The 21167-nt window shown below is 47.9% G+C and overlaps 1 protein-coding gene and 1 pseudogene across 1 annotated transcript in view; both read right to left on the bottom strand.

Moving 5' to 3' along the window:
- ELP3 (elongator acetyltransferase complex subunit 3) overlaps positions 1-21167 on the bottom strand; it is a 797912-nt gene that overhangs the window by 406865 nt on the left and 369880 nt on the right. The window lies entirely within an intron of this gene.
- LOC146821969 (uncharacterized) lies at positions 14674-15471 on the bottom strand (annotated as a pseudogene).

The raw sequence follows: 21167 nt of genomic DNA, 5'->3' as shown, positions 1-21167 counted from the left end.
TGATTGATATATGTATATTACAAATATGAAACTCAATACACAGATCAAACAAAAAATTAGCTGTTGAACAGCATTCTATGAGAGTAGGTCTGTGTGAATTTAAAACCTTTGTGAATGCAGAGGGTGAAATCCGTGCACATTTGTGTGAGGAAGGTTTAAAGGGCGGTACAAATCCCAATGAGGGTTCCTTAGTTCCAAAGGGAATCAAGTGGTGGTCTCACCACGCCATCAGGATGGGTTCGGCTGCTGTTAGGAAATGCGAGTTGGTAAAAACGGGGTCCAGTAGATGGTCCAATTCATGTGTAGGGACATAAACTCATTGAGTGAGTTGGCACATACTCAGATCACCCATTACGTTTTTCGTGATTGGGCAGTGTGTTTTAGTGAAATTAGCATATCGGACTGCGTAGTCTGGAATCATATCGGCTAGGCTTTTAACAAAAGTCATCGCTGGACCCGGTGGACGAAGGATTAGAAACCCAGTCAGTGTGAACTTACTATTTAGGTTTAGGCTAAAAAAAGCTTCCTCAGAGGTTGCGTTATTAACTGGTTGTAGCTGACAACGCAAGTTGCTTTTAAAAATTATCGTAAGCTGTCCTCCTCCTCCGAGTGTTGAATGGTCAAGGCGGAGTATAGCGTTATTAGGGGGTACTGCATAGAATATATATGGGGTCAATGTTTCAGTTAGCCAAGTTTTGGTTAAAAAAAGGTATCAGGTCGAAACTACAAAATAAGATCTGCTATCTCTAGTTTATGTTTGGGTAAGATCGGCAATTGGGTAATAGCCATTGCTCCCTCCCATTGTCAAGTATTCCTGACTGCAGAGGACAGGAAACGAACATGACCCGAGAGCTCTGACCAGAAATTGTGCGCCTCAACCTTAATATAAACAGAATGTCAAACGCTATGGCGGAGGAGCATCGCCCCACTGGCTCACAGCCAGTAGCAAAAAAATTAAACGATATTTCATTATCATTTTATTTTTAATCCACTGGCTCAGCCAGTGTGTGCAGGGAGGGGCGGGGCCGGGGCATGGGAGGAGGAGTGTTATGTGCACTCCCTAAGTGCACATATGTGTTTGGCAGGCCGTCTCAGACCGACCAAAACATACATGCGCACTTAGGTTTCTCAAACCTGGCTGTAATGAACAGCCGGGTTAGAGAAACCCCACAGACTTCCTGACTTGAGCAGAGCATCTTTCCAGCCTGCTCAGCCAATCCTGGGGATCGGACAGGGAGCCTGTGACATAGTCACAGTGTCTGATGGGACAAGGAAGTCCCAGCACCGAGCACAACGCGGGAGGCGGCCGGAAAGTTTAACTTTTTAAAAAAATGTTTTATTATTATTATTACAGCCACCTCCCCACACTCTCCGCACTCCACGCTCCCCGCAACCCCACCCCAGCCACTTTTTGAATGTGGAAGCCGCTGGCATAGGGTGTGAGAAATCAACATGTGTATGGATTTTATAGGAAATAAACAAGCAGTGAAGAGTGCATGTTATAAAAGCAATGACGGGAGATAGTTAAATGGGCCCGTGCCTCACAATGGTCCGGAGGGACAGACACCCCCTCATTCAGTGATGGATGTGCATAGTTAGGTGTGTGCTATTTGTAGGTAAAGCCTATGACATGCCGGTAAGGTCTTAGAATGGAGAGCTAATGGGAGCAGCTCGGTCTCTGTAAGCATTGCCAGAGTATGTAGACATGAACATACCGGGCAGGCAATAGGTTCCGGGGCAGACAACCCCAAATATTCAATGAAACAGGAAAGAGGCCAGAAATTGGCACTCATGAACTGCAGACAAACAAGGTGCTGATTCCAGGTTAAGGATAGGCTAAATAAATGGTTGACAACTTGCAGCACCGTCTGTGCACTGACGGTGTGCAGCAAGACGTTGATCATATTGTGATCAGTGCATTTAATGCAAGGGTGAGAGTAACTTGTGTAATTTGCTGTAGCATATTTATGCAAAATTACAGCAAAATTATGTGAGGAGCATAACCCAGCATGTAGTGCTATTTTCTTTGCACAAAATGCACCCTTGCGTCCAAAATGGACCAAAAAATGCCATTTGTGCCAAGAAATGTGCGCTAAATGGAACAAAACACAAACTGCAGCAGCTCCTCATGTTCTCTAAATTTGTTGTTCCTGTGCACCTGCGGTAGGATTTTTGCGCCAAATTACTCTTAATTACGCTAATGGATGTAATTGCATACTTTTCAGTAATTTTACATCAAAGACTAACACAGAATTACCGTGAATTACTCCAATTACTCTGACATCATTAAAATTTCACCCAAGCCACATTTAATGTCCAATAGATCATGCAAATGTGACTGGTTCAAAGGAGAGGCAGCGTTTCTAGAGCAATATGCTTCACTGTAAGATTGTGTGATGATGTAGGCTCCTCCCCCTGCAATAGAAGGAATACGTGGAGTTTGGGGAATTTTATAACCACTTCAAAGGATCGACAACACAACTGTGTTGGGCGGCCAGCAATACAAATTGGGCTTATATATTCCATCAGGCAAGTTTTGCTCCAGCATAATATAATTGGGCATGCTGATTCAAGTAGGCAATAACTACGTAAAGCACTCTTTGTATATGTGGTGGATTAGGAGTAGCATTCCAAATACATGTACAAACGAGATTTTCAATGACTGTAAATGCAAACACAACATGGGACTCTGGAAGGCCTAACTCTTCAAAGTAAACACCATGAAGAGCAGCATTCTGAGCCCTGGATCAGAAGGAGACCATTAAATCAAGCCTATAAACTAGCTTAATAACTGATTTCTCACTAAGCTAACGACGAACCAAGCACAACTGATAGAATACAGGGGTCTGAAAATAAAGGGGCTTACTGTTGTTGAACCGCTCAGTGGTGTCTGGTAGGGTCAATTATGCCATCTTGCTACACTGCCTGTGGGATGGAAAGACAGGTCCTTTCATGGTTCACCTTATTCCTATCAAATTGGTCAAAATCTGCATCTTTTCACTTTTATCTCTGCAGATATGGTGTGCCATTGCAGAGTTCCGCAGGGCTCCGCTCTATCACACATTTTGCTTATTTACACAATCCGTCAGCCTTTTTGTATGGCCCTTCAGATTTAGCATGTTATTGTATGCGGTTGACACCCAGTTGTCAATGTAATTCAATCACCATGCTACCAGATACATCAGATGGATACAGGAGTGTTTGCTGGGCACACAGAGGAGGATACCCTGCAATTATGTAAAAGGTAATGGCAATAGAACTGAGTTCCTGCTATTATGAGACTATCCCAGGTGCTCGACCACTCTCTTGCGGCCTATACCGGCCAATTCCAGTGGAGTAGTGAAAGTTAAGAACGTGGGAGCCCTATCTGACAAGGAACTGTACCTTAAGCCACAAATTCAGGAAGGCTAGTCAAACTTAAATGTTGAAAAAGATTTTCCTGTTTTGCCATCCGGAGAAACACTTGCCTGTGTTTTGACCAGTCCGGATTATATAAATGTTGCAATACAATACAACACTGCAATACAAAATGCCTCAGCATCCTAGACCTCTCTAAGCTACATTGCCTTCAAAATATGGGCACTGGAGGGCAGTTTACAGAAATGTGAGAATGCCTCTCTGAAGAAGAGCAACCTGAAGTGGCTGCCAGCAAAACAAAGAATTCAACTGAAAGTACTAAGCCTGATACAGAGAGTTCTATAACACTGAAACAAACTTTGTTTCATAAGATGACCCCTACAAGCCAGACAAATCTTTGCATTTTAGCTCCTCTCCTCCCCTGGAAGTCCTCCATTTCAAATGCGCCCATATGATGATCGATCTTTCCAACTTTAAGATAAAAGGAGCAGATGTACAAAGCTTTTTTGCATTCGCAAAAGGTGTGATTCGCAGAATTGGGCTGTTGGCGACCACAAAAAGGCTTTTTGTTATGTATGAAACCTAATTGCAATTTATTAGCATGTTAACTAATCGCAATTTACGTTTGCGACCAAATACGGAATCGGTATTTGGAAGGGGTGTGTTTAGAGCTTCCCTGCCAAATACGGATTAAGAATGGGATGCATTCATGTTTTGCGACCAAAATCCGATCGCAAAACATTATTTTACCAATTACACAGTTGTAGTTTAAGCCATTTGCAAACACGAAAGAGGCCCCATATTGGACCACTTTCCCAAAGAGAATGTTGAAAAAATTATTTAAGCGTTGGTAGTGGTACCTTTGACCACTGCCTACTCTTAAACAAAAATATTAGTTACAATTTTATTTTATTTTTTTAAACCACATCCAATTTCCTTTACAGAAAACAGGTTGCACTGAAAAAATATCTTTATTCAAAAGCAATCACAGACATGGTTGTCTGCTGAGGAATGCACCATCCCTGTGATTGCTGTGATTCATAGTAGATGGCAATTTGTGACCTAGCTCCTCATTCATGAGGTTGGTTGCATTGCAACCCACTACGAATCAGATTTTTGCGAACTGACCTGTTAGAACATAGGCTAGTTTGTAAAAACAGAATGGATTTGGTAAATTTCAGTGCACAATATGTAACCACTTCAAAATTCAATCTTAGTACATCTGGCACATACTTCTGGAACAACCTCCCTATGGGACTTCTCAGCTAAAAAATATTTATCTTCTTAATTTAGCTTTTTTTGAATGTAATTTTTCTTTTCCGATGGCCAGAATGCTTTGAAGAAAGTGTGCTAAATAATTATTAATAATAATAACAACAATAATAATGTCTCATCTCATTGTTTTACAGCAGAGAATCAATTTAAAACTAACTTTGGGCAGCAACGAGCATGGGATTTAGTTTTACCAATGCAGCGGCGAATGAAGCACCAAAGCTGGAAAGATGAGGTTACTGAACTTCAGGCTCCCTGCTTTATATGTTTTTTTTTTTTTTTTAGAGTTTTTTATATAGCGCGAACTTGACCCGAATCAAATCAGGTATCAGAGCGTTTTACATAGCACCAGTTACGTTACATGAGGATACACATTCATTTTTTTGTTAGGCACAGGGAGATTAAGTGATTTGCCCAGAATCACAGGAAGTTCAGCGTCATTACCGAGACTCGAACCCGGTTCCCCAGGTCCGAGGTCGAGCGCCCTAGCCGTTAGGCCAACTCCTCTCCCCTGGTGGTGGTTGAAGGCGGGTACCTGCAGGATGAGTGTTCATAGACGCCGGACTTGATTGAGAAAAAAGGTACTCCAAGTACAATGCTAGGTCTATGCTCCAGTCACTGGAGGAGGAAACCTTTGATAACTGAAAGGAACACAGAGAGCATTGACAGGGAGGCTCTTTTAAAACAAGCACAGGGCAAAGTCTATAGGTCATGCCTTTGGGAATGATTGGTCTCGACAATGATTTTTAGCGATGATCCTCGATGATGTGCAGTTAAAGAGGAGAGGAGGAAAAAAAGACAATGATGTGGCAGGCTCACCATTTTGTAGGCGCATTCACCACACGTACAAGCATACGAAATGAGGTGGGTACTTTTTTTCCTATTTATTTACCAGTCTAAATTAGATCAGTAAATAAAAAGAAAACAAGCACTGGCGAAGCCAATAGGTCATGCCTATGTGAGAGCTATTGGCTTTGGCAAGGTGTTTTAGCCATGTTGTACACCACTGTGGCTGCTGTTCAGTATGGCTAAAAGTTAGTGGCATAGAGTTGGGTGGGGTAGATTGGATTGGGGTAGAGTGAAGTGGGGTAGAGTGGAGTGGGGTAGAATAGAGCGGGTGGATTGGAGTAGATTGTAGTGGGATCTATTGAGGTACATTGGAGTGGAGTGAGGTAGATTGGGGAAGAGTGAAGTGGGGTAGATTGTAGTGGGGAGACTGGGTGGATTATAGTAAGATAATATGGAATAGAGTGGGGATAGATTGGGACAGATTGGAGTAGGGTAGTTTTGGGGGAGAGTAGATTGGACTGGAGTGGGGTAGATTGAAGTAGCTTGTGGTAGATTAGAGTGAAGTGGAGTGGGGTAGATTAGGTAGAGTGGAACGGAGTGTGGTAGATTGGGTTGGGGGAGTGGGGCAGATTGGGTGGACTGGAGTGGGTAGATTAGAGTGGTGTAGAGTGGAGCGGGGTAGACTGGAGTGGAGTTGGAAAGATTGGAGTGGAGTCGAGAATGGAGTGGAGTGAAAGAGATTGGGGAAGAGTGGAGAGGGGTAGATTGGAGTGTAGTGGGTTAGATTAGGATGGAGTGGGGTAGGTTAGGGTGGAGAAGGGTAGATTGGGTGGATTAGAGTAGGGTTGATTGTATTGGGGTAGTTTGGAATGTGGTAGAGTGGGATGGGGTAGATTGCAGTGGGGTACATTGGAGTGGAGTAGATGGGGTGGATTGGGGAGGGGAAGATTGGAGTAGTGTAGATTGAGGTGGGGTGAGTAGACTGAAGTGGAGTGGGGCAGATTTGAGGAGTGTGGTAGAATGGAGTTGAGTGTGGTAGAGTGGAGTTGAGTGTGGTAGAGTAGAGTTTGGTAGATTGGGTGGATTGGAGTGTGGTAGATTGGAGTGGACTAGGGTAGGTTGTGGTAGACTGAAGTGGGGTATACTGTGGTAGAGTGGGGTAGATTGGAAGGGAGTTGGGTAGATTAGAGAGGAGTTGGGTAGATTGCAGTGGAGTTTGGAGTGGGGTTAATTGGAATAGAGTGGCGTAAAATGAACTGGCGTAGATTGGAATAGACTGGAGTAGGGTATATTGGAGTGGAGTGGGTTGGATTAGGGTGCACTGGAGTTGGGTGGATTGGGGAATATTGGAGTGGAGTAGATTGGTGTGGGGTAGACTGGAGCAGAGTGGGGTAGATTAGAGCAGAGTGGGGTAGATTAGAGCAGAGTGGGGTAGATTAGAGCAGAGTGGGGTAGATTTCAGTGGAGTGTGGTAGATTGGTGGAGTGGGGTAAACTGGAGTGAGGTGAGGTTGACTAGGCTAGAATAAGTGGAGTGGGGTAGATTGGATCATGTTGGAGTGAATTGGGGTAGACTGAAGTGGAGTGGGGCAGGCTGGAGTGGGTGCAGTGGAGTAGACTGGGCGAGGTGGAGTGGGGAGACTGGAGTAGATTGGGGAAGATTGCAACTAAGTGGAGTGGGGTAGATTGGGGTACATTGGAGTGGAGTGAGGTAGAGTGCGGTGGAGTGTCGTAGAGTGGAGTGGCATAGAGTGGAGTTGCATAGAGTGGAATTGCATAGAGTGGAAAAGCATAGAGCAGAGTGGAGTGGCGTAGTGTGGAGTATGCATAGTGAGGTAGCACCCTGCAATTACAGACAACACATTTTCAATTGAAATGACCATTACATTTGCACTGAAATACGGTTTTACTACACACAAACAATAATGTGTGCAAATGTCATCACCTAGTGTATTGATATATTTTAATCGTATTCAAATATTTGTTTCTACCACACTTGAGAAATATAAAAAAATATGCCTCATATGTATTAATTCTGATATATTCTGAAACATCAGCAGAAATCCTTTTTTTGTGTGTACTAGAAAAAAAAATACTACACCCTTTCCTCTTGGGTACTCGGCAGGATCGTCATATAAATTCTCTCACTTTGAAGTCCGAGAAAGAAAAGTAAACACCAAGCCCCCTCTGAAGACAGCTTGACATTTGACCTCAGTCTTTCAATACACAGCAAATGTGACAAGATAAGAACAATATTTAAAGGCCTGTTTACAGAAAGCAAGTTTGTGGAAGAATACAGTAAACAAGGTTTGGGCAACGGGAGGGACAAACTCACGCTGGACATCCTAAAACAAATAAAGCCAGCAAATAGAATGCCAGAAAATGTGAGTTACAAACCACAAAGCCAATGTTCAGAAATGGACGGAATGCATTCCTAGGAAAGCTTTTCTGAATGTCCCCAAGATGTCTTTAGCAAACCAAACAGTTGCGCTGTTTGGTAGGCTTGGACCTAAAAAGTAGTACAAAAGTGTTTTGTTTTCTAAGCAGGTGGGGGAAACAGCAGGGGGAAGCAACACAGAAGGCCAGAATGGGGTAGAAGCTACATGGTGGGCATATGTGGGGTGAAGCAAGTGACACAGAAGGTGTGGGTGGTTGGACGAACCACAAAATGGTGAAAGCAACACAGGGGGCCCGGAGAGAAGTAGATGACATGGAGAGAGAGAAAGTGCAACATGATGCGCAGGTAGGGGAGAAGAGAAGCACACAGGTAACAAAGAGCAATATGGAGATGGGGAAAAACCCACACAGGAGAGAAAGCAACAGCGGGAAGAAATATATGGGCGACAGAGAGCACCACAAAGTAGGACTGGGGGGATACCCTTCAGATAAAGAGAATTAGGAGAGCCCGTTCAGGTGGCAGGAGCTTTTCCATCCATACTGCACACGCCTGGAACTCCCTCCCACTCTCACTACGCTCTGAACCAAACCTGCTCAGGTTCAGGAAACATTTGAAAACTTATCTATTTCCAGAATAATTCTAAATCTGTTCTGCTTCACACAGGCAGCTTGCTCTGATTCTCTATAAGCGCTGGGATGCCTCTGGGTAACCGTGCGCGGTACAAAATTCGTTAATAATAATAATAATAATAATAATAACATGAGGAAGACAGATGGAAAACACCTGCACTCTCATGGAGTGCTTAACCAAATATTTTTTTTAAATTGTGTTAGAAAAGTAAGCAGTAGTAGAAGGACACAAGTAATGAGGCTGTGCGCTGAGGAGGGACTAACACAAAAGAGGAAGGATAGCTTACACAGGCTAATGAATAAAAAGCAAGAAAATTGGAGTGGCCAATGGAAGGCAATGGGCGGTATCTAAGCTCACTATAAACTGGGAATAAGTATTTTTGCTAACAGACAGCTTGCACTATAAACAAGACGAGACCTAAAGATGAGGTTGGCACAAAGCCCTTAGAAAATGTCAGATGGTTTCCTGTCGTTTTTTCGCAGCATACATGTAGCACAGGAGAAACAATATCCGACACATGAACATGTTGTTTGCTTGACGCTGCAGCGATCTAATCAGGCAGTGGCTCACTCACAACGCACACTCGCTCATGGAGTTGTGAGCTTCCCAAGGCAGCTTCCCAAGAAATAGCCCGATTCACAGACTTTTTAAGATAGAACAAGGGGGATGTAAGTTAAGTTGTTTTTTTTTTTTTACCCCATGAGAGAAAAAACATAAATATCCAACTTTCTTCCACGCACTGTTTGGACAAAATGTTGTAGTTGAGCATTCCAGGGCATATTTGAGGCCCCAATAAGTTAGGAATCTACACAAATCCATGCAGCAAATCTACGGTGGGTAGATATCGGATTTCTGACTAACTTTGCAACTCGCAGCCCTTTAGTATTTAGTGCATGAAACCTGTGCGCCAGCGTGCGTCATGCGTTTCCGTAAATGTGCGACGTGAGCCACCTCGTGACTAGTGTGCTGTGACGCAGGCTGTGGTGTGTTTATCGCGCTTCACAGAATGAAGCGACGATTCCGGTGGCAAATCCGTCAGCGGCGAGGGCTTGATTCATTTAGGCCCTTATTCCAATTATCTTATCAGTCCTGCTGATAACTGGAGTACTCGACTTTCCTCAACTGGCTGCCCTCGCTTACACTTGTTGTCGGACAGATAGCCAGCCCTGCTGAGTGGTGATTCAGCTGGGGTGAAGAAAAGAAGACAAAGGGAAGCAAACGGCTCTCTTGCACTCGTCAGCCGTCACAACCTTTCAAAATGAGGAAAGGAAAGGAGTGCTGTCCATATCTGAAGTGCAGCAGTTGGATATTTTTCCTGCAACTAACTCATTTGTCATATTTTGGCATGTTTGGATGTTAGAGTTGCAGCTTTTTAATTCATGTTCAGGGCACAAGTCCTAAAAAAAGAAGTGGGGAGACTAACCTAATTAATCAGTATGCAAGTGGCATCACGGCGCGTGACATCACGACACGTGAGATGACAGGAAGTGACATCAAAGGAAGTGGCATCAGATCTTAAGCTCTAGCATATATGTTTAGCAGGTATATAATGAGTACACTTGAGCACATTTCGAGGATAATTGCAAACCCTCCTGATTTGGGCAGAAGATTCACACTTTTGTAAGCTTCACATAAACCAATGTTGCCTTTTGTCAGTGTAAAGCTCCCTCTACCCATAGTGCTTCAAAAGAAAAAATTGTTATATTTAAATTATTACAACGCCTCCTCCGGAGTAGTAAGCACTATATAAATGCATTTATTTTGTGCTATTACTGGGAAAGATCAACACATCTGTTGTTCTTATAGTGCATGCAAATCACCCCCAAGTGAAAATCTGCCTCTCTTAATTATTATGAAGTGCTAACAAGGTGTGAGCCTTTGTTTCCCCTCTGCTGCATTTGCTTCTAGGTGTGAGGCTCCTGACTGCTGCCAGCCAGGAGACTCGAACAAACGGAGGCCTGATCACCCCTCAAATTCGGCCTTTGTTATGGGCCCACAAAGCAAACACAAGGAGATGATGGACGGAGTGCTGAGACATTTTTCAAACACTCACCCCCAATCACAGATCTGGGTTGACTCCCATCATCATTCTTTAGCTCACTTTGCCACCCCAGTTCAGACACAGCTATATGCAAATCAGTCTTCACCCTGTGCCTCATGGGAACAGTACAGCCCGAACTGCCTAGCCAGGTCTTCCCTGGACCGGAAACAAGCATCCTGGGACCGGTTTCGGGCTAACAGCCATCTTCAGCCAGGCTAGCTTGAATCCAGTGGCAAAGTGAGCAAGGGACCCACGTCTGGGCATACCCTGCCAACTTAGAGAGAACAAAGCAAACACAAGGAGATGATGGACGGAGTGCTGAAACTTTTCAAACACTCTCCCCAGTCACAGATCTGGGTTGAATCCACCATCATTCTTTAGCTCACTTTGCTACCCCAGTTCAGACACAGCTATATGCAAAACAGTCTTGACCCTATGCCTCATGGGAACAGTCCAGCCCGAATTGCCAAGCCATGTCTTCCCTGGACCGGAAACAAGCATCCTGGGACCGGTTTCGGGCTAACAGCCCTCATCAGCCAGGCCAGCTTGAATCCAGTGGCAAAGTGAGCAAGGGACCCACGTCTGGGCATACCCTGCCAACTTAGGGCAAACAAAACAAGTTTCAGCACTCCGTCCATCATCTCCTTGTGTTTGCTTTGTTCACCCTAAGTTGGCAGGGTATGCCGAGACGTGGGTCCCTTGCTCACTTTGCCACTGGATTCAAGCTAGCCTGGCTGTTGAGGGCTGTTAGCCCGAAACCGGTTCCAGGATGCTTGTTTCTGGTCCAGGGAAGACATGGCTTGGCAGTTCTGCTGGACTGTTCTCACGAGGCACATGGCCAAGACTGATTTGCATATAGCTGTGTCTGAACTGGGGTGGCAAAGTGAGCTAAAGATTGATAATGGATTCAAGAATTCCTCCTCTACATCTTGTTCCAAAGAGCTTGCAGGAAGTACTGCAGTGTTCACCTTGTCTGATTTTATCTACTTTCACTACCATTGTACTCCCTTCTTAGTGAGTTCTGCCTAGAGTGCAACATGTTGACAGGCAAGCTGAAGGGAGGTGCCATGGAAACGGAGGGAAGAAAAGCAGGGAGAGATGTGGGAAAGGAGTGGAGGCGTAACGTCCCATGTGGTGGAGATGATGTCTCAACTTTCACAGAGTCCACCACTTAAACCAAGCCTCTGCGTATCTGGAAAGCACCATTTATGCTCAATATCGACAGTTAAACCAGCTGAAATGGATCTGAGGTTGTTTGGAGTAAACTGTTTCTATTAGAGCAGGTCTAAATGTGATCTGAATGTGGTCCATGTCTGAAGATGCAGAGTAGCAAAAAACCTATAGATTGCAATGCAGCCCGAGTAATGCTAGTTGCCGAGATAAATTCAAGCATTTCATCCATCACTTTTCAGATTTTCTGAGTTAATCGGTGGACGGCAAGATTCTCAGCGTCCTATTCCTACATTCTGCCAAGCCCCTTAATGACTGTAGAATATGCCAGTGGATAAGGGTGGACCACCCTGATGCCAAATGTAGTAAAATGATGGGAATATCAGATGTACCAGATACAAAGACACGTTCTTCCACGGCCTGCTCTTGGTTCAATCATTCTTTTGGTCCAGCTACCAGGATGGGCTGCAGATTTTTTTAAGGATTTTATGAAATTGTTAACCTGGATTATTGCAGTGATAGTGACTATTAAAAGCAGATGAGGGGTTAGGGTATTGCAGTCACATTAAGGCAGAGACATGGCCTTCTAGCGTTATCGTCAGTCGCCCATAGTTGTAAAGTTCACTGTCTTTTGGGTGTTATTTGGGGCTTGAGGGCCATGGTCGAAAGGCTATACAGAATGCTTCCGCATTTTCTAGATCAGAGACAAGATAAATGCACAGAGGATGGGCATGTGCATGCATCATTTCATGATATCTTGGTGATGATTAACAAGCAAATGATGGTCAGTAAGTCAAAGAACAAGCAGGAGATTATTCCAAGCAGCAGCTGAAAGGTGAAAGAATGCTCATTCTCCCGGTCTTATTGCACCATGAGACAGAAAAAGGCAAGCAGAGAACCAAAATGGTCTGTAGGCCATATGAAGACCCAGAGGACGCTTTTTGGCCTCATGAAACTCCAATGGAGCGGCAAAGAGGCCGGTTGCCAGGAAGCTTGAAGCCTGGAATATTAGATAGACCTCAAAGAAAAAAACAACATAATGTATGTTTCAATAACAATACAAAGGGCAATGTTTAAAAGATTCCGGTAACACCTCATAATTCCCAGAACACGAAATCAGAAAGTTAAAACAAAATATATAAACTTTGAAGTTAAGCAAATATAGTTATAAAGAAGCAATAGTTTAGCAAACTAGCGACTTTACACATAGTTCAGCTGCAACAAGAGCCACCTAAAACAAGTTCAAATCGACATCATATCTAAATTAGTTTATCGAAGTTATTTAATACCAAAATAACCTATAAAATGGCCAAGACCGAAGTATCATAGTCCGGAGAGTATCATATTCCGGTGAGAATTAGCTAATGAATTCAAGTCTAAATTAGCTATTTTAATATTATTTTCAAAATCCTTTCTAAGTGACTTTATGTGTTACATTTAGAGACAATATTTGGGACTATTGTCTTTATACCATGGACTAGAACGAATACGTTATTTTGCATGTGCTTTTACATTAAATCAAGAAAATTTCACAAGTCCATCAATTACACAAGCCTGTAAAACATTAGTCGTGAATGCATCTCAGACGCAGTATTTCTGTTGTGTAATCACAATGTCTGTCATGCACACCTTAATAAAAACTTGTATACAAAAACGCCTTAACACAAAGGAAATTCAAGAGAATAGTTTTAAAGATGGGGACTGTAACAACAAAAACAAGCATTAGCATAGCCAATAGGTCTCGCCTTTGGGACCTTATAAGTGTTTAGTAATCCAGCACAATATCCTTGGCGCAACAACACCAGCTGTTGCATGGCTAAACACTTATAAGGTCCCAAAGTTTCTTCATGCACAAAAACAGTACCCCATTTGCAGCATCAGTGAAGTGAGTCTAAGAGAAGAGGGTGATGTGGAGATTCAGGGGTGAGGTGGAGAGAGAGGAGGGTGACATGGTGAGGTGGTGGTGGAGAGAGAGGAGGGTAGGGTGGAGAGAGAAGAGGGTGAAGCAGAGAGAGGGGAGTGTAATAGGGAGCCTAATAGAAAGAAGAGTTAGGGGAGAGGGAACAGGGTGAGGTAGAGAGAGGAAGGCTAGTGAGGAGGAGAGAGATAGAGGATGATGAGGTGGGGAGAAGAAAGATGGTAAGTTGGTGAGGCAGAGTGAGGAGGGTTAGGTGGAGAGAGAATGGAGAGGTGGGCAAGAGTGAGGTTTAGAGAAACGAGGTTGACACAGTGAGAGAATGGCAAGGTGAAGAAAGGAGGATGAAACAAGAGAAAGATGAGGGTGCAGCAGACAGAGGGAGCCGTGGTAGGGAGAGAGGAGGGTGAGGTTTGGATAGAGGAGGGTGAGGTGGGGAGAGAGGAGGATGAGGTGGGGTGAGAGGAGGGTGAGGTGAGGTGGGGAGAGAAGAGGGTGAGAAGAAGATATAAGATGGTGTGACTCAGAGGTGTAACATTAGCCCCCCGTAGCCTCCGAGGTGGGGTGGGGCCGAGCTCCATGGGGACCCCTTCAGCACTGTACACGGGCGACGGGCCCGTGGCCTGAGAGCTTTTGACTCAGGGGAGGGGGCGCTCTTGTACTTTACAAAGGGGCCCCCTCAAGTTTCGTTACGCCACTTTACGCTCAGAGAGCCAACGGTGACATGGAGAGGAGAAGGTGACGCAGAGAGAAGGAGTGCAGCTCTGTAGGAGGTTGATGCATGATGCACTTTCAGAAGACGACAAGGTGGAGCATAAAAGGAGGGTGAGATGAGGGAAAAATGAGGGTGGGTCAGAGACAGAGAGGAAGCCGCAGCTATGACAGAAGCGGATGGGGCGGGGAGAAAGGAGGGTGAGGCAAAGAGTGAGAAGGGAGAAGTGCAGAGAAGACAGCGATGTCCGCAGGAGAGCAGGGTAAAGCGAAGGGTGTGGCCAAGAGTAAGGATACCGAGGCAGAAAGAGCAGAAGAGATAAAGCGCATAGGGACAAACCCCGAGAAAAAATAGAGTAAATTTAGACCATCCAGCACCCAGACCCAGCTCTCAGATGCCCGGGAGACACCAGGCAACCCCATGATTCCCCGTTGCGCTCCCAGATACCAAAGCCCGGAGCTTCAGGGAGCCATTGTTCCTTCCAGCTCCGTTAGCTGTAGAGTAGACCTTGGTGAAAGAGTTCTGGTGGCCGACAGCTGAGAGCCGTCCCCTGGTGCTTGCTGAAAGCCCGTAACTCATGAAGGGCGCAATGGTACACTCCCTGAAAGCAACTGTTAGGAACCCGTGGTGTGTTGGGTGGACAGCAGCGCCCACAACTGTCTCTGTGGAGTCACTGATCACGCTGTTCATTCTGGCTGTGCTGAAGCTTGGAAGGGAGGATGACAAAAGCCAGTGATTGGCTGAGGCAGCAAGACTAAGAAGTTGCAAATAGAGTACCCTCAGTGCATCTAACTTATGACCAATGACTCCCTCCAGCCCTTTCCAATGTCTTGAGCCACTTCCCCCTACTTTAAGGCTCAGTGCCACTTGCTGGTGCTTACGGGCCGCTCCCTCAACCCAATCTCCCATATATCCTGTTGCCTGCCCTAATGACTTCACATCCCAACTAGATGAAGAGTGATCTTTTTTCCGGTTGGCAGCCCCAAACTGCAGCTCTTAAAATTCTCTTAGCAACCCCAATAAAAGATTCTCCTCCTGCCCTACCTCTTTGGCCACTGACAGGTCTTTGCATAAGACTCCTCCCCAGCACCTTGTTCAACCCTAATACGTGTTCCCAGTCCCCTTTACGCAGACAATTTGGTTCCAAGGCGCCGGGACCCACAACAACCTCAGGCCGACCTCCGCCATTATTCTTGAGCAGCCGGCATGCAGCACCGGCTACGCCCACCAATCCCAGTGCAAGTAACAAACAGGAAACACACGGTCTCCAGCGACAGCCAATCATGATGAGGTAAGAAAGAAATGCCGCGCGAGCCAACCATAATGGAAAACGCTAGATAGTATTCAGAAACGTCACGCTAAGTGAAAGAAACATCAGCAGCACAGCTGGTACGAAGATCTTTTAACAACGCTTCCGCCAAAGAGAAGGACTGGAAGATGACGTCACCCAGTGTAGGTGAGACCTAAAAAGGAGCATTTGCAAAGTGGATAGGCCTTGTTGTTGTGACTTATTGGCTTTACCTATGTTTTTAAAATGTTTTTAGCCTTGCACTGATGTAAGCTACTTTGTATGTGGATATGCTCCTTGCGAAAGGGCAGCATGCCGTAACTCACAGTGAAGTCAGCCAATGGCTGAAGTGGGCTGACGAATTGCCCCATGATGTAAGCTGGAGAGGGTGAAAGAAAAATGTGAATGACACAAACACACACTAATGGAGTAAGTCTGGCTGAGAACCCCTATAACTAACTATGTAAGACAATGATTTTAGTAAAATTAAAAGGTTTTGGCTAACACAAGACCTAAAAAAGCCAATTAATCTGGAACTGGCTGTCATTTGCTTGCCTTAGCTAATGCTCTTATTGCAATGTTTTTGTAAACCTTTATTACAATTAGATAGGGTTAAAATAATAGTCAGAGGGGCTTGCAAAGAGAGCGCATTGTACAGACAGTGTTGCATAGATAGATAGACAGACAGACGGATTCAAAAAGATAGATAGGTTTTCAAAGATTGAAAGCTAGCTAGATAGAGTTTCAAAGATAAATAAATGACCTGGACATTATGATAAATATCAAAGCTTCAATTAGCAATATAATAGTTAAATGTCCGTATGAGCACAGCATACAAGAGCACTAAAAGTAAACTAGAAAGCCAGACAGGCAGACATACAGACTAAATTGGTTTAGAAGTATAACTACAGTCCTCAATTAAAATACATACCAGCGTGACATATAGGAGTGCACTTCATTGCATGCATACTAACAACAGATAACTGTATAAAGAACAGTTTCAAATCTACAAAATGTGGTATCCTGTGAAGTAGGAGCAGTCGGATAAATAAAGGGTTCTCTAAAACGAATCGACATCATTGGCAGGGTACAGGAACTGATACAGCTGGAATGCGCCCTGTTCTCACATCTGGTAGAAAGCATCCTGCTATCACATCAGGCTCTACATACAAAGGTAACACTAGAGTAATAATAAAGTAAAAACAAAAATATCACTGGCACTAAACGGTACTACCTTGTATGTGGATGTGCACCTTGTGAAAGAGTAAAATACAGTCACTCAAAATGAAGTTAGCTGGTGGCTGAAGTAGGCTGACACATTTCCCCATGTTGCATGGTGTTGTGAGCAGAAGCAAAATGTGACTGACACAACAGACCAATGAATGAAGAGAGCTGCCTGAAAGTCCTGATAAGTATATTTTAAATATCATTTTAGTAATATCAAAAGATCCTGACTTTCTCCCCTGTGCCCCCACGGCTGGTCGCTCCTCACCTCCTGCTGCTGCCTGTTGATTACGGACGCCTCCTGCTGCCTGTATCCTCGCGACTGCTCCTGCTGCCTCACGCTTGCTCCCCCAGTCCTCTGCTTACTCTGCCTCACCACCGCCGCTGACCTGCTGACTCGGTAGGTGCCCCCTCACTCGCGCCTTCTCCCCCGCCGCTGCCCCGGTTCCGCTTCTTCCTTTCCCGCCTCTGACCCTGACCCCGCCCCCACTCTGTGCCCATTGGTCTACCGCCTCCCAGCTGACCCCCCCTCCCGGCTCCTTACTTAAGGGGACCGAGGCGGGCTGGTCAGTGTGACCCCCTGTGCCCCCACGGCTGGTCGCTCCTCACCTCCTGCTGCTGCCTGCTGATTACGGACGCCTCCTGCTGCCTGTATCCTCGCGACTGCTCCTGCTGCCTCACGCTTGCTCCCCCGGTTCTCTGCTTACTCTGCCTCACCGCCGCCGCTGACCTGCTGACTCGGTAGGTGCCCCCTCACTCGCGCCTTCTCCCCCGCCGCTGCCCCGGTTCCGCTTCTTCCTTTCCCGCCGCTGACCCCTGACCCTGCCCCCACTCTGTGCCCATTGGTCTACCGCCTCCTGCCTCCCAGCTGACCCCCCCCTCCCGGCTCCTTACTTAAGGGGACCGAGGCGGGCTGGTCAGTGTGACCCCCTGTGCCCCCACGGCTGGTCGCTCCTCACCTCCTGCTGCTGCCTGCTGATTACGGACGCCTCCTGCTGCCTGTATCCTCGCGACTGCTCCTGCTGCCTCACGCTTGCTCCCCCGGTCCTCTGCTTACTCTGCCTCACCGCCGCCGCAGACCTGCTGACTCGGTAGGTGCCCCCTCACTCGCGCCTTCTCCCCCGCCGCTGCCCCGGTTCCGATTCTTCCTTTCCCGCCGCTGACCCCTGACCCCGCCCCCACTCTGTGCCCATTGGTCTACCGCCTCCCGCCTCCCAGCTTACCCCCCCTCCCAGCTCCTTACTTATGACGCCCCCTCAGCGACCGCGCAGCGGACGCGTGCAGCGGGAGCGCCGATTGTGCGCCGAAGGTGCGCCAAAGGTAAGCCCGTCTGCGCCTGGACAGCGCCCAGCGCCAGACCCCCTGGCCCCCGCATCCGCCAACCCCCCCGCAGGACCTACGATGCCGCCACCCTCATCGCACTCAACACCGCCCGAGCCCCCGGGTGCTACCAAGCATCCCCGTGACGCACCCATGGACCCTTCGCCTGCTGATCCTGCCCTGCAACTTCTCCTGCCTCCGAACCGGCACCGCACCCATCAAGACGGACAACAGCAACCACCTAAAGTGCATCCTGATCAACACCCGCTCCGTCCACAGACACGCCGTGGAACTCTGGAACCTCCTCGACACCGCATCTCCAGACGTCGCCTTCCTCACTGAAACCTGGATGAACGCTTCCTCAGCCCCCGACATCGCCATAGCCATCCCGGACGGCTACAAGATCATCAGGAAGGATCGCGTCAACCAGACCGGAGGGGGCATCGCCATCGTTCACAAAAGCACCATTCGCATCTCGACTGACTCCATCGACGCATTAAACGCCGCCGAATACCTGCACTTCCAGATCCACACCGACCCCAAGACTACCCTCAGAGGCACCCTCATCTACAGACCCCCGGGACCACACGCACAGTTCTGCGAAGACATCACGGACTTCATCAGCCCTCACGCTCTCCCCTCCACCGACTACATCCTCCTCGGGGACCTCAACTTCCACCCGGAGAACAACAACGACCGCAACACCACCGCCCTGCTGGACAACCTCGCCAACCTCGGACTCAAGCAACTGGTCAACACCCCCACCCAATACGCCGGCCACACGCTCGACCCCCTCTTCTCATCCAGCAAGCACGTCACCTTCAGCCACTCCACCGGACTTCACTGGACTGACCACAGCTGCGTCCACTTCAGCTACAAAAAGAACACGGTCCACCACCACCCGGAGCAGGTTCCCCACAGAAACTGGAGTAAGATCACCGTCGACCAGCTCGCCACCTCCCTCAGCCAGAACCCACCTGTCAGGACAACGGACCCTGACACAGCAGCCCTCGACCTCACGCAGTGGCCGACCTCCTGTGCCGACGACCTCGCCCCACTGAGGAACCCACTCACCAGGCCCAGAAGCAAGAAGGCCCCCTGGTTCACCGACGAACTCAAGGACTCCAAGAAGGCCTGCCGCACCCTCGAGAAGGCCTGGCTCCTCGACAAAACCGCCGACAACATGACCACCCTCAAACTCGCCACCCGCAGACATCACCAGCTCATCCGCACCACCAAGAAGAAATCTCTGAAGGAACGACTGGACAAGAACGCCCATGACAGCAAGGAGCTCTTCAACATCGTCAAGGAGTTCTCCAACCCCAGCACCGGCAACAACGACATCACTCCCTCGCAGGACCTCTGCGACTCCCTCGCCTCGTACTTCCACCGCAAGATCGCCGACATCCACAACAGTTTCGGCGCTCCACCCCCGCACCCATCGGTCGAACCTACGCACCCCGCCGCCATCCTCCAAACATGGACCGAGGTGACCCCCGAAGAAACGACACGCATGATGAACACCATCCACTCTGGATCCCCGACCGACCCGTGCCCCCACCATGTCTTCAACAAGGCCGCCTCTACCATCGCACCCCACCTCCGAGACATCATCAACACCTCCTTCGACACAGCAACCTTCCCGGAGAGCTGGAAGCATGCCGAGCTCAGCGCCCTGCTGAAGAAACCAACAGCGGACCCGACCGACCTCAAGAACTTCCGCCCCATCTCGCTCCTGCCTTACCCCGCCAAAGTCATCGAGAAGGTCGTCAACAAGCAACTGGCCGCCTTCCTCGAGACGAACGGATCCCTCGACCCATCGCAGTCCAGATTCAGAGCCAAACACAGCACCGAGACCGCCCTCATCGCTGCCACCGACGACATCCGAGCCCTGCTCGACAACGGTGAAACAGCGGCACTCATCCTCCTAGACCTCTCCACAGCATTTGACACTGTCTGCCACCGCACCCTAGTCCAACGCCTCAACAACACCGGCGTCCAAGGTAAGGCTGTGGACTGGATCATCTCATACCTCTCCGGAGAGTACGCCTCCCTCCGTTCCGCTCTGAGGCAACCAAAGTCATCTACGGAGTCCCGCAAGGATCGTCGCTCAGCCCCACTCTCTTCAACATCTACATGAAACCCCTCCCTGCCATCGCACGCCAACACAACCTCAACATCATTTCCTACGCCGATGACACCCAGCTGATTCTCTCACTCACTAAAGACCCCGACACCGCCAAAGCCAGCCTACACGGAGGGATGAGAGACGTCGCCGAATGGATGAACATCAGCCGCCTGAAATTGAACACGGACAAGACGGAAGTCCTCATCCTGGGACCGTCGCCCTCCGCATGGGACGACTCCTGGTGGCCCCCGGCCCTAGGCACCGCACCCAAGCCAACGGACCACGCACGCAACTTGGGCGTCATCCTGGACTCCTCCCTATCGATGACCAGACAAGTCAACGCCGTCTCCTCATCTTGCTTCCACACCCTCCGAATGCTCCGCAAGATCTTCCGATGGATCCCGACCGAGACCAGGAAGACGGTCACCCAGGCCCTCTTCACCAGCAGACTAGACTACAGAAGAGACTTCAGCGTATCAAGAACGCCTCCGCCCGACTCATCCTGGACGTCCCACGACGCAGCCACATCTCGAGCCACCTGAGAGGCCTGCACTGGCTCCCAGTCAACAAGAGGATCACGTTCAGACTCCTCACCCACGCACACAAATCCCTCCACGACCTGGGCCCAAGGTACCTCAACGACCGCCTGACCTTCTACACGCCCACCCGCCAGCTACGATCCGCGAATCTCGCCCTCGCCGTCGTCCCTCGCGTCCAGAGAGCCACCGCCGGAGGAAGATCCTTCTCCTATCTGGCGGCCAAGACATGGAACTCCCTGCCCGTCCACCTGCGGCTGACCCAGGACCACCTCGCCTTCAGGAAACAGCTCAAGACCTGGCTGTTCGAGCAGTAGCAGACCCCCTCCCCCAAGTGCCTTGAGACCCTTCCGGGTGAGTAGTGCGCGATATAAATTCCATGATTGAT

The sequence above is a fragment of the Triturus cristatus genome, chromosome 6 (assembly GCF_964204655.1).
Source record: "Triturus cristatus chromosome 6, aTriCri1.1, whole genome shotgun sequence".
Taxonomy (NCBI): domain Eukaryota; kingdom Metazoa; phylum Chordata; class Amphibia; order Caudata; family Salamandridae; genus Triturus; species Triturus cristatus.
Note: the sequence above shows the minus strand (reverse complement) of the source record. Positions and strands in the feature narration are given on the sequence as shown.